The sequence below is a fragment of the Magnolia sinica genome, chromosome 14 (assembly GCF_029962835.1).
Source record: "Magnolia sinica isolate HGM2019 chromosome 14, MsV1, whole genome shotgun sequence".
NCBI classification, from domain to species: Eukaryota; Viridiplantae; Streptophyta; class Magnoliopsida; order Magnoliales; family Magnoliaceae; genus Magnolia; species Magnolia sinica.
In genome coordinates, this window is record NC_080586.1 from 77,507,756 (window position 1) to 77,526,092 (window position 18,337).

Consider the following 18,337-nt stretch of genomic DNA (forward strand, 5'->3'; position numbering starts at 1 on the left):
TTTCTAGCCAGGTCCTGGTGCGGTAGTACCCAATCCGCATCTCTCTCTACAGTACCCGTGTCAGGTTGTGGTGTTAATCGAGACCGTACAGATACAAGGCCCAATCATGATGGATGGATGGCTTCTTTTTTTAAAAAGGCCAACTACACGACCGGACCAATCAATTTCGTTCATCTGTAGACCACTGTTTGGATGATCAGGATTATCCTGTTACGTGTACCTAAAACTATCTTATCCATCTGCAGTAGGGCCCACTGGACAGGCAGTTCTGATTAACAAATGCCCCAAACGAATTCTGGACCATCCAAAAATCAGTTTGATGGAACGATTCTAACCTCTTAATCGTTGGTTGAATCTCTGCCGTTCAATGGTTTCCATTTCAACTGTTAAATATTCCAGTTAGAAACCTAAATCATTGTATTTTTTGGCACATATTCTATATAAGTAGGCTTCCACGACGTGGACGGTTTAGATTGAACTTACGTTCTGCCTCGTATGCAATACCTGAATGCCTGTGTATCAAACATCGCAGTCTACCCGAGCATCAAAACTTTCTTGGAAAACGGACAGGTGTTGGAGATATGATAGAGACGGGAGCACCTTCCCATTCATACACTCTGCATGGGAGGTATGGGGATTGATTGGCGCCTTCCATCTAGTGGGCCCCATCACGGTTTTAAATGACTGCAATTGGAAGATATAACCGATTGGGCCATGCAAGGAAAGGCACACGTGCGATTATAAGGTCCCTTCATCAGGTGAGGGGCCATAACCTGCCCTTGATCTGAATTCACGTATCTCCATCCTTCAGGTGCGGTCCATCAGCATGATGAAAACTCAGTGTTTTTTGGTGGGCCCACTAGGGTTTTTGCTCATGTTCATGTTGGCCCAACTGATGAAGGGCATTGATCTTAAACACGTGCGTCGATTGACCAATATCCGCATGCAGATTGCGTCCTACACCGTCTCTAGCCACGAACGGACGGTTATGTGGGAGGGGCCATCGTGATGGATCAATCAAATTAGGCAGATCCAACGCTCAAGTGAACCACACCAAATAATAAGCTTGGGTTGTATTAAATGCAAAAAAGCATTGCATTCAATGTAGGAGTAATCTTTGGTGTGGTACACTTGATCGTTGGATCTACTCCTTTTTTGTTCACGTGCCTTAAAATGACATTGGTGAATGGATGTACAGCAACCAGATAAATCACGGTGGGCCCGACACAGCTGACCGTTCGTGGCCAGAGACGAGTGGGGTAGGACACAATCCGCGTCCCCACGAACAGAGTTAACTTGTTTAGCTCGCTCCAGTCGACTCGAAAAAGCTTGATTCGACTGAGTTCGAAATTGAGTTTTTTTTAAATTTATTTTTATTTTTTTAAAACACACGCGCGCACACACCCCACACACTCACGCTAGTGGAATTTCACCACCTATGGGTACTCGAACCCCTGACCGGGAGTCAAAACCCTGAGAGTCTACCACCCGTGGAAGAGTAAGGACCCTTCAAAATTGAGTTTCAACTCCCGGTCAAGGGTTTGAGTACCCACAGGTGGTGAAATTCAACTAGCGTGAGTGTGTGGGGGTATGTGTTTGTGTTGAAAAAATAAAAGAGTAAGGACCCTTTGAAATTGAGTTTGAGTCAAGTCAAGTTGATTGTTTAATCTTGACTAAAATTTCCAAAGGAGTTTCAGGTTGCCTAAGCTCAACTCAACTCAGTTCAAAACTCAAATAGTACTCAGGTTGAACGAGTTTGGTGACCCGATTACTTTGATATTGATGTTGCTCACTAAGTGTTTGATGAAATGACTCAATGAAGTGTCAACTGGTGGAAGGTATGTATATGAAATAAATATAATATTTTTTCTTTATTTTGGTGTTGCATACAAGGTGTTCAATGAAATTCTTGTAAAACTGTTGATGTTGTTTTACATACTGCTAATTTGAAGGTGCGGTTTATATGTTCGTGAAAATGCTCTATAGGTGAAGTCGGCTCGAATTGACCTGAACGGCTGATCGAACCAAGCCGAGCCGAGTTCGAGCTCGGTCAGCGAGTAGAGCTGCCAAGCTCGACTCCGTTCGACTCACGTACACCTCTAGTTTTAACGGCCAATATCCAAAGCATTTCAAGCTTTCCCGTTTCGCCGAGGAATGTCACCGGTTGTTTTCCACATTCAGCTGAAAGCCCTTAGATGGATCAGATTTCCCTGTGAAGTTTTCTGAGCCATCCATGGTCGGGGCCTCTAAATGGACGGTCCTTATCCACGATCCCATGTCACGTTCACGTTGGAGGTGGGGATCCATCCGTCCGTCCGTCCGTCAACTTCCCATCATATTTCTTAAGCCGGAAGTGTGGTCAGGATGAGAGCGGATTAGCGGTTACCCGGGTAACAGCTAAGCGGGTGTTACCCTAACCATATGCGGCCCACATCAATGTATTTTTTGTATATCCAAATCGTCCATTTGGTTTTCCATCTTATTGTAGATTTTATACCAAATCATAAGAAAATAAAAACATCAGGTGGGCCAATAAGATTTTATACCAAATCATAAGAAAATAAAAATATCAGGTGGGCCATACCAATAGGAACATTGATTAATAATAATTAAAACATTTTATGGGCCACAAAAGTTTTGGATCAATCTGATATTTCTATTTTCCATTCATCCAGATCTCATTGGTATTATCAACAGGTTGGATTGCAAATAAACATGATTGCAAATAAACATTACAAAAAACTTACGTAGGTCCTTTGGATTTTTTAATGGTGAGGCACTCAATCATCACTGTTTCTTGTGGTGTGGTCCACCTGAGATTTGGATCCTAGTAAAATTTGGTAAATCCCCTTAAAATAGTGTGGAAAAACGGATGGACGGAATTGATATACAACATATCATTAAATGGGCCCTACTGTAGCGGTAACTCTCACTCAGGAGTAGGGATGTCAATGGGCCAGCTCGGGCCTGAATCAGCCCGGCCCGAAAAAGTTCAAAACCGGGCCCAGACCTCCAGGCCCGGCCCGTTGATTGTCACAGTCAGGAGATGCTGCTGAGGTCACTAACGTGCGCCGGTGGACACGAGCTTCCCCAGGAGAGGAATTTTTGTCAGACGTGGCAGATTAGAGTGGGATTGGGACAACATCTTTTCACGGCACACATGCACACATCAATATCAACCTTCCAAATGTGGATCCAGCGTGGTTTTTGAGTAGCTTCAAAATCAGACCGCTCGATGGTCTACTTATCTGATTAAAGTATTGACGGTCAGGATCATCTGAATATTGTATTTCTTGGTATGATACAGTGGGCCGGACAATTTGGACGGCTTGGATAGGCGTCAAAATGCCGCGCGTGTACTAGATAAGGTGACGCAGACACGCACTTAGGCCAGACGAGATTGGAGTCTAGCCCAGATAGGAAATTCTAGTGGTTTGGCGTATGTTATCATGAACGGAAGATTTTAACCTGCACCACAGATTGTGCTGACGTGTCTCGTCCATACGCGGGGATCATTGGGTGCGCTTGAAGGCCAGGAGTTTTTTCGTTTCCAGCTGCGGGAGTTATTATATACTCCGGCTGCGTATATGCCTGATACGCGGCCACGCAAATATTGCACATGAGGCATATATTAACTCACATCAACCGACTAAAATGTGCTTCATACTGCATTTATGTCTTGGTACGAAAATCATAGCGGTCGAACAATCATGACCTCTGATTCCTGGACACTTGTATGTTGAAATAGCACCGTTGGATATTTCCAATTTTAACCGTTCATAAATTTCAGCTAATCGAATAAATGTAATTTTTGTTTCATCAAACATCTAATCTGGGATCCGAATTTTCCATTATTTAATTTTAATTACCTATCCATTCCACGTATTCAAATTTTAAGCAATTTATAAGCTCCTGCGTATCATCCATCACACTCTACCAGAGCATCAATGTTCTTTTTTTCTTTCTTTTTTTTAAAAAAGAGAAATTTACGACTGTGGGCCTCACCTTTTATCCATTGGATATTCGTGAAACAATACAAACTTAACATACGTACTTAGACCTCTTCGTACGGACGACAAATTCCAGGACGTAAATACCCCTCCTTTTCACGGAAACGGATTGGGTACGCCTGCTGCAAACTGCCAATGGCTGATCGTAAGTGGTATGTGGGCCCCACCATGATGTTTGCTTTTCATCCATGCCATCCATATATTTTTCCAGATCATTTTATGGTATGAGACCAAAAATGAGGTATATCCAAGTCTCAAGTGTACCACATTACAGGAAACAGTGTTGAATGAGCGTCAACCATTAGAAACTCAGGTGGAGCCCACTGTGATGTTTGCGAGAAATCCTCCCCGTCTAAGTTCATTCATAGGGTCACAAAGACTTGGATGAAGAGGAAAAACAAATTTCGTAATGATCCAAAACTTTTGTAACCCCTAAAAGGGTTTCAATGATAGACGTTCAATTCCCCACTGCCTTTTACAGTGTGGTCCACTTGATAGTTAGATCTATCTTATTTTTCGTCTCAAGCCTTAATATGAGCTCGCCAAATAGATGGACGGTTTAGATATAACACAGGCCTCATGATGGGACCCACAAAAGCAACATATAAAAAAGAAAAAGAAAAAAATAACACAGACTGTCGCGGCACTACTGCCGGTTTGGCGGCAGTGCCGCAATAGTCTGGTAGATTATTTTATTTTATTTTATTTTTACTGTGAGAACTTTTTCTCCCTTACATTTTTCTCTAATACATAATTATATAAATATGTACATATAAGTATATATATATTTTTATCTTTTAATTCATTTCTTTGTCTATGTATTCAACAAGCATATCTCCTAAACTAGAATGATTTGTTTTTTTTTTTTTTACACACGCACACACACCCCCACACACTCACACTAGTGGAATTTGACCACCTATGGATACTTGAACGCTTGACCGGGTGTTGAAACTCCTAAGAGTCTACCACCCGAGCAAGAGTAAGGATCCAAACTAGAATGATTTGCTTAACGTACCATATATGATTTTGGGGTACGAGAAGCTAATTTAACGGGGCAAGCACGAGATTCAGCGGGGCAAACATGAAAATGAGCAGGACAAACATGAAATTCAACGGGGCAAATATGAAAATGAGAGGGCAAGCATGAAAATTAGTAGGGCAAACATGAAAATGAGCGGGCCAAACATGAAAATGAGTAAGGCGAGCATGAAAAAGAGTGGGGAAAACATGAAAAAGAGCGGAGTAAACTAGAAAATCAGCCGGGAAAACATGAAAGCAGTTGGGCAAATTAGAAAAACAGCGGGGCAAACTGAAATATGAGCGGGGCAAACTAGAAAATCAGCGGGAGAAATATGAAAATCATCGGGGGAAACATGAAAAGCAGCCGAGCAAACTAGAAAAGCAGTGGGGTAAACATGAAAATCAGCGGGGCAAACTGAAATATGAGCGGGGCAAATTAGAAAAACAGCGGGGCAAACTAGAAAATCAGGGGGGGAAATATAAAAAGCAGCGGGGCAAACTAGAAAATCAGCGGGGGAAACATGAAAAGCAGTGGGGCAAACTAGAAAATCAGGGGGGGAAACATGAAAAGCAATGGGGCAAACTAGAAAAACAGCAGGGCAAACTAAAATATGAGCGCGGCAAACTAGAAAATTAGCGGGGGAAACATGAAAATCAGCGAGGGAAACATGAAAAGCAGCGGGGTAAACATGAACAATCAGCGGGGGAAATATGAAAATCAGCGGAGGAAACATGAAAAGCAGCGGGGCAAACTAAAATATGATTTGGATTATCTGTATACCAAGAGTCATACTAGGAAGGCCTTATCTCTCTTTTTAAGATTTTACAAACACTTATATGCAACTGTTGGAAAGAAATCTCATTTTTCATGGCATGCTCTCTTTAGTCTTTTTCTTCCCTCGTCAATATAACAAATCCATGATACATAAACTCAATTACAACAAGCACCCGTTGACAAGTTCACAAAACCATGATCCTTATATCTTGGAATGCTAGCATGGAAAGCCTGTTGTAGAACATCAATCCAAGCTACAAATATGGACTCTTTTAACTAGGCCCACTTGAGGATTTACCGATTTTTCCAAAAGGAATCATAAGGTCCATGCCCAACTATGCAAGTTTGATGGATCTAACTGTGACAGCACCCCAAACTCACATAGATTTTAAAGTTGCTACCCTCAAACCTTAGACACTTTTTTAGTGAACGTTGACCATTACATAGTTTTATGCCACTAATTAGAACATTAAGATTATCCTATTGAAATTTTTTATACTACTCTTTCCGGAATGAGACTGAACAGACCAGTCTAAATCATGGATGGACAATGTGGATTCCTCACAAACATCACAGTGGGCCCCACCTAGCATCCGAACTTTCTCCAAAGGTCTCTCATAATCTGTGCTCGACCTCAAATCCCAAACCGTTCTCTCGCCCTAAACCCTCAACTCTTGTTCTCCCTCTCGCCTCAAAGCATCAAAGCACCAAACCCTCTTCTCTCTCTCTCTGTTGGCGTTTTCCAGGTATTTTCTTTACATGAGATCTGATTTGTTTTCATTTTCTCTTGAAATTGAGGGATTTTTCTTCGCTATCTTCGATTTTCAGCTGATGAAACCCTCTTCTCTCTCTCTCTGTGGTGAATTTTCTCTCATTTTCAAGTTTGCCCCGTTGATTTTCTAGTTTTCCCGCTCATATTTCAGTTCGCCCCGCTCATATTTCAGTTTTCCCCGCTGATTTTCTAGTTTGCCCCGCTCATTTTCATGCCTGCCCCGCTCATTTTCATGATTGCCACACTCATTTTTCATGTTTGCCCCGCTCATTTTTCATGTTTCCCCTACTAATTTTCTAGTTTGCCTCGCTCATTTTTATGTTTCCCTCGTTGATTTTCTAGTTTCCCCCGCTCATTTTCATGTTTTCCCCGCTTTTTTTTTCTAAAAGGAGGGCGATGCCCCTAAAACTTTTGATAAATGAATAGACGATGTACAAGGAACATTTTCGGGTGGGATCCACAAAAAACATCGGGCCTCACCGATCATATCTGCTATTAAGAGAAAGAGAAACGAGAAAAAACGTACCAAGCTGCCCCTCAATGGGCATAAACACTACTAGGAAGACACCACCTCACTCACCAACAACAAGGAGGCAAATCCGACTCCTCCACTCTTCAACCTTCTTAAAATCCCATAGGCCGAAGCGACCACTCTCCCTGCCCACAATATTCCACTTATACAAACCAACCAGCTGCCTATACTACTGACTCAAGCAGGCCACACCTTCCCATCCAGCCCTCCCAACTTCTGACCATAGACCATAGTTTGCTGCTATGATCTCACATCCAAGACCCTAAACCAACCTTAGCGATAACACCTCCAAGGGAAGGCCCACCACCACAACACATAGGTAGCATCCACTGGAAGAAGTAGAGAAGATAGATTGAAGCAGAGACTGAAACAGAGGACGAAGGAGGCAGCGGCTTCTCAACAGCTTCTCAATAGCAAGCTCTGTTTTTCCAGCACCATATGAGAGAGGCATCCCATCCAAGATCAGGGAAGCCAATCAGGAGGATCACCTGCCAAGGCCTCCCCAAACACCGAAAGCCCAAAAAATAGGAAAACAACCTGTATACTACACATGAGAGGATCTAACAGAGCCTAGCCATCAACGTTTAACTTCACCGTAGGCTCCCCATTGAAAAGGACCGAGAACCAGCAATTTTCCCAGCATGCCTCCATCAAGGAAATCTATCTGTCACTAAAACCAAATCGCCTCATCACCTTCTTGAGAAAAACCCAATCCACCCTATCATAGGCTTTCTCAAGGTCAAGCTTGAGAATGAGATTGCTGCCTCTAGCTTTCATGTTAATGTTGCGCATTGCCTCAAGCGCCATAGCAACATTCTCTGTAATAGACCTGCCTTTCACAAAATCCCCTTGCTTCATGGAAATAAGCCTAGGGAGGATCTTACTCAAGCGGGAAGCTAGGATCTTTGAGAAGATTTTGTAAATAACATTGCAAAGGCTAATCGGCCGCTAGTCTACAAACCCTTTAGCGGTCGGATTCTTTGGGAGAAGACTAATCAACGATGCCGTAAACACTCTATGCATCTGACCTCCTTCCATGAAGAAACACACTGCCTTATGAATATCATCGCCAACCACTTTCTCATGTTTCCCCCGCTAATTTTCTAGTTTTCCCCGCTCATTTTCTAGTTTGCCTCGCTCATACTTCAGTTTGCCCCGCTGTTTTTCTAGTTTGCCCCGCTCATACTTCAGTTTGCCCTGCTGTTTTTCTAGTTTGCCCCGCTCATACTTCAATTTGCCCCGCTGTTTTCCTAGTGTGGTCCACTTGATAGTTAGATTTATCTTATTTTTCGTCTCAAGCCTTAATATGAGCTCACCAAATAGATGGACAGTTTGGATATAACATAGACCTCATGATGGGACCCACAAAAGCAATACAGAAAAAAAAAACACACACACAGAGACTGCCGCGGCAGTCTGTGTGTGTGTTTTTTTTTTTGGGAGAACTTTTTCTTCCTTAAATTTTTCTCTAATACATAATTATGTAAATATGTATATATAAGTATACAAAAATATATTTCTATCTTTTAATTCATTTCTTTGTCTAAGTATTTAACAAGCATATCTCCTAAATTAGAACGACTTTTTTTTATACACACGCACACACCCCCACACACTCCACACTAGTGGAATTTCACCACCTATGGATACTCGAACGCTTGACTGGGTGTTGAAACTCCTAAGAGTCTACCACCCGAGCAAGAGTAAGGATCCAAACTAGAATTATTTACTTAACGTACCACATATGATTTTAAGGTAGGAGAAGCTAATTTTTCAACTGAGCAAACTAGAAAATCAGCAGAGGAAAAATGAAAATCACATTGAATTTATGTAGTATATCCATGCCGTCCATCCGTTTTTCCATCTAATTTTAGCAGTTTAGCCCCTAAATTAAAGCATATCAAAAGATCAAGTGGATCACACCACGGGAAACAGTGGGCATAATGATTTCCACCGTTGAAACCATAGTGGGCCCGATAGTGATGTTTGTTTGTTATCAAACCTATTTATAAGATCATACAGACATGGATCAATAGAAAAAACAATTATAAGCTTGATCCAAAACTTCTGTAGCCCCTAAGAAATTATCAACAATAGAAGTTCAATTCAAAATTTCATTTGGTGTAGTCCATTTGAACATTGGATACATTTAAATTTATTGGCTCAAGCTATGAAATTATCTGTTAAGTTTGCCCCGCTGATTATCTAGTTTACCCCGTTGAATTTCATGTTTGCCCCCATCAATTTCATGTTTGCCCCGCTGATTTCCTACTTTGCCTCGCTGATTTTCTAGTTTGCCCCGCTGATTTTCTAGTTTCTCCCGTTGATTTTCTAGTTTGCCCCACTAATTTTCTAGTTTGCCCTGCTGATTTTCTAGTTTGCCCCGTTGATTTTCATGTTTCCCCCGCTCAATTTCATGTTTGTCCCGCTGATTTTCATGTTTCCTCTGCTGATTTTCTAGTTTGCCCCGCTGATTTCATAGTTTACCCCGCTGATTTTCTAGTTTGCCCTGCTGATTTTCTAGTTTACCCCGCTGATTTTCTAATTTACCCCACTGATTTCATAGTTTGCCCCGCTGATTTTCTAATTTGCCTCACTGATTTTCTAGTTTGCCCCGCTGATTTTCTAGTTTCCCCCGCTCGATTTCATGTTTGCCCCTCTAAATTTCTAGTTTGCCCCACTCAATTTCATGTACGACTGAAAGTTAGGCGGGTTCAACCCGACCGACCCGTGACTAACCCGATATTGGGTTAGGCCCGGGCAGGATATATCAGGTCTGATCTCAAGCTTGGGCTATACAAACACCAACCCGATAAAACTTAGGTTGGGCTTGGGTTGCCTGACCTAACCTGAACCCAATCAATATATTAGTTACTTATAAATTATAATTGAGTGTGGATTGTTTGTGTAGAAGGTACACTAGTGATGTCAGGTCTCATTTGTCCACATCATTTCTAAGGACTCAAGCTAACAAGATATGTTGGATTTCTCTCTCCCAAATAGATTGTGTGCTATGCTACATGACTTTTTAAAGGAGTAGTCCTATATTTTAGCTTGGTTTTTTAAAGAAAAAAATGAAATTCTTTATGATGAATAATCACGTATATAATTAATAAAATCATAGATAAAAAAATAAGTCCTATATTAAAATATAATAAACTAATGTAATAATGAAAATATTAGCACATATACACCCGACCAACGCAATCAACCCGTCGAGCCCTCTTGGGTTGGCCTTGGGTTGAAGATTCTCAACCCAAGATTGGGTTGGGTTGGGTCAAGGTTTAGGTATAGGAACCTTGGGTTGGGTTAGGGTTGAGCACCAACCTGAACCAACCGGCCCGACTTTCAGCCCTAATTTCATGTTTGCCCTGCTCAATTTTTAACGGCTAAATTTCTAGTTTTCTCCACTCAATTTCATGTTTGCCTCGCTCAATTTCATGTTTGCCCCGCTGAATTTCCAATTTGACCGTGAAGTGATTGAAATTGACCACGAACTGAATGAAATGGATTTTCGACCATCGACCCGATGGAATCTTGGAAAATAAGTAGGTTGGTTGGCTAAATTAGCTTCTCCTACCCTAAAATCATATGTGGTACGTTAAGTAAATCATTATAGTTTAGGAGATATGCTTGTTAAATAAATAGACAAAGAAATGAATTGAAAGATAGAAAAATATTTTTATATACTTATATATACATATTTACTTAATTATGTATTAGAGAAAAATGTAAGGGAGAAAATTTTCTCCATGTAAAAATAAAATAAAATAAAATAAAAAATTTGCACTGTCACGGCACTACCGCCGAACCTGCCGCTGAACCGGCGGTAGTGCCGCGGTAGTCTGTTGATATATAAATTTTTTTTTTGCAATGTTACTTTTGTGGGTCCCATCATGAGGTTTGTATTATATCCAAACCGTCCATCTATTTGGCGAGCTCATATTAAAGCTTGTGACGAAAAATAAGATAAATCTAACTATCAAGTGGACCACATTGTAAAAGGCAGTGGAGAATTGAACCTCTACCATTAAAACCCTTTTAGGGGTTACAGAAGTTTTGGATCATTATGAAATTTGTTTTTCCTCTTCATACAGACCTTTGTGGCCTTATGAATAGATTGGATGGAAAATAAATGTCATGGTGGGCCCTACAAAATTTTTAACTTTGAAAATCAATTTTCCCGCTGCTCTTTGTGGTGTAGTCCAGTTGATCTTTGGATATGATTTTTTTTTTTTTTTGGGATAATGCTCCGAAATGATCTCGAAATATGGATGAACGTTGTGGATATGATAAATACATAGCTGTGGGGCCATGTAACCATGGTCTTTTTTGAGCCGTTCGTACAACTCTCGGTTGGAGGAGCGTCAGCGCTCGTCTTCGAAAGGAAGGCAGGGGTATTTTCGTCCTGAAATTCCGACTCCGTACGAGGAGGTCCAAGTGCGTATTCTAAGTTTGTATTGTTTCAAAAAAACCGCTGGATAAAAGGTGGGGTGCACAGTCGTAAATTTCTCTTTTTAAAATTCGTGTAAAAAATGATACAGTACAAGTGGGAGAACCAAGATATGGTAGAGCCGTTTGTCCATTGAACTTTTGGCTGCGGAGCGTTTCCATCCGGACAGTCCATGTAATGGGCCCTGTCACAGAGTGAACGGTCAGAAACGGATAATCTCATCAATCTAATCAAGGGAGGTAAAAAGTGGCAGTTAAAAACAAAAAGGAAAGAAATAAAGAAAAAAAGGTTATTCTGTGGTACGATGTTTATAAATGCGACGGTTAGGATATTTCCTGGGTAGGTGAGGATTTAATGATGTACGCCGTCCATTATGGATGTGGTTTGGCCGGGACCCCAACACCAGCCGGCTAGCTGATGTAAAAGCTCTGTAAGCCCCACCATCATGTATGTGCTTTGTTCGCTCAGTTCATCTATTTTTCAGCTTATTTCAGGGCATGGACTAAAAAATGAGGCTGATGTGACTCTCAGGTGGGCCCAACCACACGAGACGTGGGAATTGAATGCTTATCATTCAATTTATAAGAGTCATTAAATTCATTATAATTATCATTATTAGTTAGAGAGTTTAATAAAAAAAAAATTAAATTAATTTTTCACTTTAGCCTTATAAAACTTAAACATTTCAAAGATCATATTTTTTTTTAAAATTAAGTACACATAAAAAAAATTTAGCAAAATCATCGATGATAATACGATCAACTACATTTTACCTCAATAAGTTAAGATATTATTCAAATCATATATATAGCCATGAGGGTTGTAATTTTTCTAATACTACTTGTAAAGGGTGTTAGAGCCGGTGCTCTAAAAAAAGAATGTGAACTCTGTTCAATTAATCTCGTGGACGTGTTTGGGGTAATTTCAATTGTAAATCATAATGATCATGAGTTTTTAGTGGACATCTTATTGATCCTCGCCTATAGTGTTATTTTGAATCTTCATGTGTGTTTGTTAAGGAATGATTCTTCCGGTAATCTTTGAAAACTTGAGATTAGACATAACAATTATTGACTTGGGAGAGTCTTGGTTTATGGATCTTGACACACTTGTAGAAATTAGTTCATGAGATGTATGGTCATCTTATATGAAGGGATTGACTTAAGTCAGGATGGACAATCTCCACCATCGGGAACCGACCTAGTATCAATTTATGCCTTGCCCTTACCCTACATAAGAGTGTGAGTGTACTGTGATCAAAGAATTTAAGTTTTGATCTTTGGTCACTTACATTGGTGGATTGAGATTAAGTCAACAGTTAGTAGCCCATTTCTATGAACTGTGAGTATGAGATCTTGGCTTGATGATGCATGAAAGATGATTAATCATTAGACCCGGAGACATGTAAGAGTCACGATCTTGATTAGTCAAGTTTGGCTCTTCTTACGAGGTCCATGCAGGGGCCAATAAAGTTGATATATTAGGATACTTCCATTAGGAGTCATTGATTCTTCCATAGTCCAATAAGAGATATGCTGCTTTTCCCAGGAATATGTTTATGGATTTGATATAAATAAATCAGAGACTCATCGTATGATTTTTAATGACCAATCATCACTATTTCCTGTGGTGTGGTCCACTTGAGATTAGGATCTACTTCATTTTTTGGGTCATATGCTAAAATAAGTTTTCAAAACACATGAACGTCATAGATTAAGTCTCATACGTTATGATGAGCATCACAATCAGATATCCACCCAATCGATAGGGTGATCCACTGCACTCCATTCAGCAAAGGTAAAACCATAAGAGGGATCAAACAGTAATATCTGCCGTTAATTAGGGGTAAAACTAACATTTTCATAGTTAACAACTCAATTCATTAAGTATACGTTACTATAGGCAGGCAACAAGACATTTATGAAATAAGTAGGTGGGTTCTAGGAAATAGTTTAAAGCCAGGTGGCCCACATGAAAAAAATCCCTTTGAAATTTCATCTCTTTAATACATAACGTGAAGACCTGGGTGGACAATTTTATCCCTACATTTAGTCTTGAGACAGCCATGGCCTTTTAGATTTAAAAGGACATTAAATGCGATTTTCCAATATTGATTTGGGGTATTGAAGAAATTTCGAAACTCTCCATGCTTATTAATGGACGTCTGGAATTTTACTAGCTCGTCTTGAATGGAAGGCTTGGATTTTACCTACTCTTGTTTCTTTCTTGCCTGTAGCCCACAACCTCTATCATTCTTCTAGTTAAGATTTGTGGAGCTTAATCATCAAAGATATACAGTTCATCTAGCAAGCACTATCATGAGCAATTTCATAATTTCACATGGTGTTTTGTATAGAGGTGGGCATCGAGTTGAGTTAGACCAAATTGGAGTTGATTCGACTGGATCTGGTTTTGAAATAGGCCTAACCCGAACTCAACCCAACTCAATACTGAGTCGGGCATGCCTGACCTAATCCAAGTCCGGGTTTGGCCTGGACTAATTAAGACCGAGTCCGACTTGATCACAAGTACCGAGTCGAGTCGGCATCGAGTCGGGTTAGGTGCAGTTGGTATCCACGAACTAAAATCACAATTCAAAACCTATATTCACTTGCTAAATTTGCAGCCTCTCCATCAGCTACACAACATCTCAGGTATGAAACATCATATCTAAGGTTTTTTTAATATATATGTGCAAGTTGAGTTTTGAATTGGGTCGAGTCGGTACCAAGTTGGATTTCAAGTCAAGTCGAGTCAAGTTATTAGGTGACTCAAACTCGACTCGATTTGAATTTGAATTAGACAAAGCCAACTTGATTCAGATCGACTCACCCACTCAAATCGAATCGAGTCAAATCTAAATGACTTGGACCAGTCAAGAAAGAAAGAGAAGCTATTGTATTGAGAGTTGCTTTTTAACTTTTGCCTTGAACATAGTAAATTGATGTAAATCCATGGATGCGCTCCCAAAAAAATCAAAATTTTAAATAAGACTAGCCTGAAGACCGATCAGGGCCAAGTAGTTCAAAATCTATCCAAGCCGATTTCTCTCACTTCCTTTCTTCATAATAAGGCTGGAAATGGACTGACTGTGTCCATCAAAATAAAATTTTGAAATATGGCTGGCCTGAATGTCTGTATACGTTTCGCTGACCTAATCAGGACCACGTTGTCCCAGCCTTTCACCGAAGGGTGGAAGGAGGAGAGCAAGCCCGACTAATTCAAAATCTAGGCCAGGGACCAGCCTATTTCTCTAGGCTGGAAATGGCTGGGGCTGGGCCCATAAAAATCAAAATTTTGATCATGGACAGCCCAAAGGCCTATTTCTCCATTGTGTGTATGAAACGAATGGACAGTCTGGGTTGCTGATTAGCCATATCAAGTTGGGGATGTCAGGAGTCCCATTAGACCGATGGTCAGTAAAAAAAAGTCAAGTATTATAAATTACCGGAAGCGAACTATTAGCATGTGTGTCATACATACGCGAATGAGATCAAAACCGTCTATTTAATAGGTCCAATGTTGGGTGTACCATGGACCAAAAATCAAATTATTTGGGAGGGTCTCATTCATTCATTAGAAATCACACAAACACCCAACAAAAGAAGGACAAAAAAAAAAAAGCAATAATAATAATAAAATCAGTAGGCATTTTTTAATGAGAAAAAATTAATTTGTTGGTTATTATAAGAAAATGAATTTTTTTTAGACGGTCCATTGAGAAGCTGATAATTCCCATGTGATACACGTACCACACATGCACAGGAGTACTGCACACGTGGAATATATTTAACTCAATCAAAACCTTCTAAATTGTGGCCCCAGGTGAAGATGTACCCGAATCCCGTAATTACATTGAAGAGATGAACCCAGGTAGCTGATTGGTCGACATCTAATGGACGGTCAAAAATGAAAACACGGAACGGTTGGAATTCAAGCAACCAGTGTCCATGAACCAGAGGTTAGAACTGTCCGATTGGACCAGTTTTGACCGTATGTACAAGCATTGTGGGACCCGATATTGGCTGATCATGCAAGTAGGACGGTCCTGTGGAGCTCGGGTCGGGTCCAACTATAACCATACCTGGCTGTATCCTGCTCTAGCAGCGTGACAAATATCGCCCGGATTTTGAAAATCTCCGGATGATATTATCGCGATATTTTCAAAATCTCAGTAGATTTTAAAATATCTTGATATCAACTTGAAAAATAGTAGAACCAAGGTATTTGTTTTTTTTTTTTTTAAATTTTTTTACACAGGCACACACACGCCATACACGCACGCGACAGTGGAATTTCACCACCTATGGGTACTGGAACCCTTTACCCGGTGTTAAAACTCGTGAGAGTCTACCACCGGGGTAAGAGTAAGGACCCAACCAAGGTATTTGTTATATAAATATATTTTTAAAGAGAAATGCTCACACAAAAGTAGTCGTACATCCAACTAGTTTTTGTGTGGGGCCTACCATGGTGTAGGTGTTTGTATGACATTCTACCCCTCCCCCAGGGTCATCCCAGTTACCTAAAAAATCAGGTCAATCCAATCATTAAGTAGGGCATACCATAGAAAATCACAAATCACCGTCCAAAAAACTCCACATTCATGTGAGACATCCTAATTTCATGGTAAGATTAACTTGATTTTTGAGGCCGGGCGTCCCATTTTCAGAGGGTGGGACAACCTTGTTGGACAGGTGAGATCCATAGTGGCCCCCACATGCCAACTAGTTGGAGGTACAACTAAGTGTGTGGGCATGTCTCATCTCTGATTTTTAAATTCTAGATTTATTTATTAATTTGTAATAAAAAATTAAATTAAATATTATTATTTTGGCAAGATTTTTGCAATAATACTCTGAGAAAAAACTTGTCACCATGTGCTTGAAGTCGCATTAGGTTCGGTCCCACTAGGATCCTTACTCTTTTTTTCTTTTTTTTTTAACACGCACGCACACCCCCACACACTCTCGCTGGTGGAATTTCACCACCTATGGGTACTCAAACCCTTGACCGGGAGTTGAAACTCCTGAGAGTCTACCACCTGGGCAAGAGTAAGGACCCCTAGGATCCTTACTCTTGCTCAGGTGGTAGACTCCCAGGAGTTTCAACACCTGGTCAAGGGGTGAGTGTGTGTGTGTAAAAAGAAAAAAAGTTTGGTCCCACTAGGTCTAATTACCATATTTGAATCCCCGGATCCTTTGTTGGAAAGGGTCTTATGATCCTGGTTTGGCAGTTGTGGGTATGACAAGTTGGCATGTGCAATGTGCTAGGAAATGTGGAGCACAAATTGGGTACTACCCCTGCCAGGACCTAGCTAGAGATGGATGGTCTTATTGAGGGCTCTATGGCCGATGATGACGTATATATTTTATCCATGCGTATGATCCGAAAAAGTAGGTAGAGTAAAAGCTTAAGCGTGTTAAAGTCACTTGTATACATTGACATGTTAATTATTTAACATAGTATCAAAGCAGAATGTAAACATCTAAATCTCAAACATTTGTTTATACAGTAATTACATGCAGAGTGGGATAAGTTTTCACATGTAGGAATTCAGTCCCCACTACTTCCTATGGTGTGGTCCACTTGTCCCTTCAATCTTCCTCTTTTTTAGGTCATACCCTAAAATGATATGTCAAAATGTATAGACAGCATGTATAAAACATATACATCACAGTAGGCCCCACAGAGCCCCAACAGGACACTCCATCTCTAGCTAGGTCCTGGTGGGGTCGATACCCAATTCGTGCCCGGAAATGCGCACGCACACGTACAACTTTGCCGGTCTACCCACAAGCACAAGTACCAATATGTCAAACAAGTGAAAAATCCTAGCTTTCTAGCAAGTGGACCACGTGTTTAAATGAATGCGATGGCCTGAATTTAGTCCAGAAAATTCCAAGTTGTCTCACTAGATGTAAAGATAGGATGTTACACACGTACTCTTGGGTTCCACCATGCAGATCGCCTGTCCCTACGGTCAGGCCCATCGCTCATTAGGTAGGCCACACCTGCAAACCCAGTCAGAACATTCATCCATTGCTTTCGATGGTTGTGGCCCACCATTTCAAAACACAAGTGACACATAGGCAGGAAGGCGTAGACTACAATCGGTTGTAGGTGATCACTCTTGCATCTATCTATTCGATGGAACGGTACTTTCTACATATTACATCCACGAGAAAAGAAAAGAAAAGAAAAAAAAAAACCGTTAGTTTGAACAGAAAGGGTTCACGTATTAGTCATCCAGAACGTTGATCTGGCTATGCAATCGATTGGCCATGGCCCAAAAACACTTATTGATGGGACAATCATAACTGAATGCGAAAGCTAGGTGGAGCCCCTGTGATGCTTGTGAGAAATCCACCGTCCATCCATTTTTGCCACCTCACTTTTAGGATATTAGACAAAATGAGGCAGATACAAAACTCTTTTAACTTAGCCACATGACAGGAAACATCGATGGAACGCCCAACGATTGAAACATTCATGTGGTACAGAAGTTTTGAATCAAGCTAATATTTTTGTGCTATCAGTTCATCCTAGTGTAAATGACCTTACGAATGGTTTGGATGCCATATAAACAACAGTGGACCGTAGAAAGGTTTCAACCATAGTCATTTTCCTCCCCACCTTTTCCTGTTGTGTGGCCCACTTTTGTTTTGGAATTTCCTCATTTCAGGTCTCATGTCCACAAATGAGGTGGCAAAACGGTTGGATTTCTCACAAACATGATGGCAAGCCCCACCTAGCTTCCGACCACACGGAT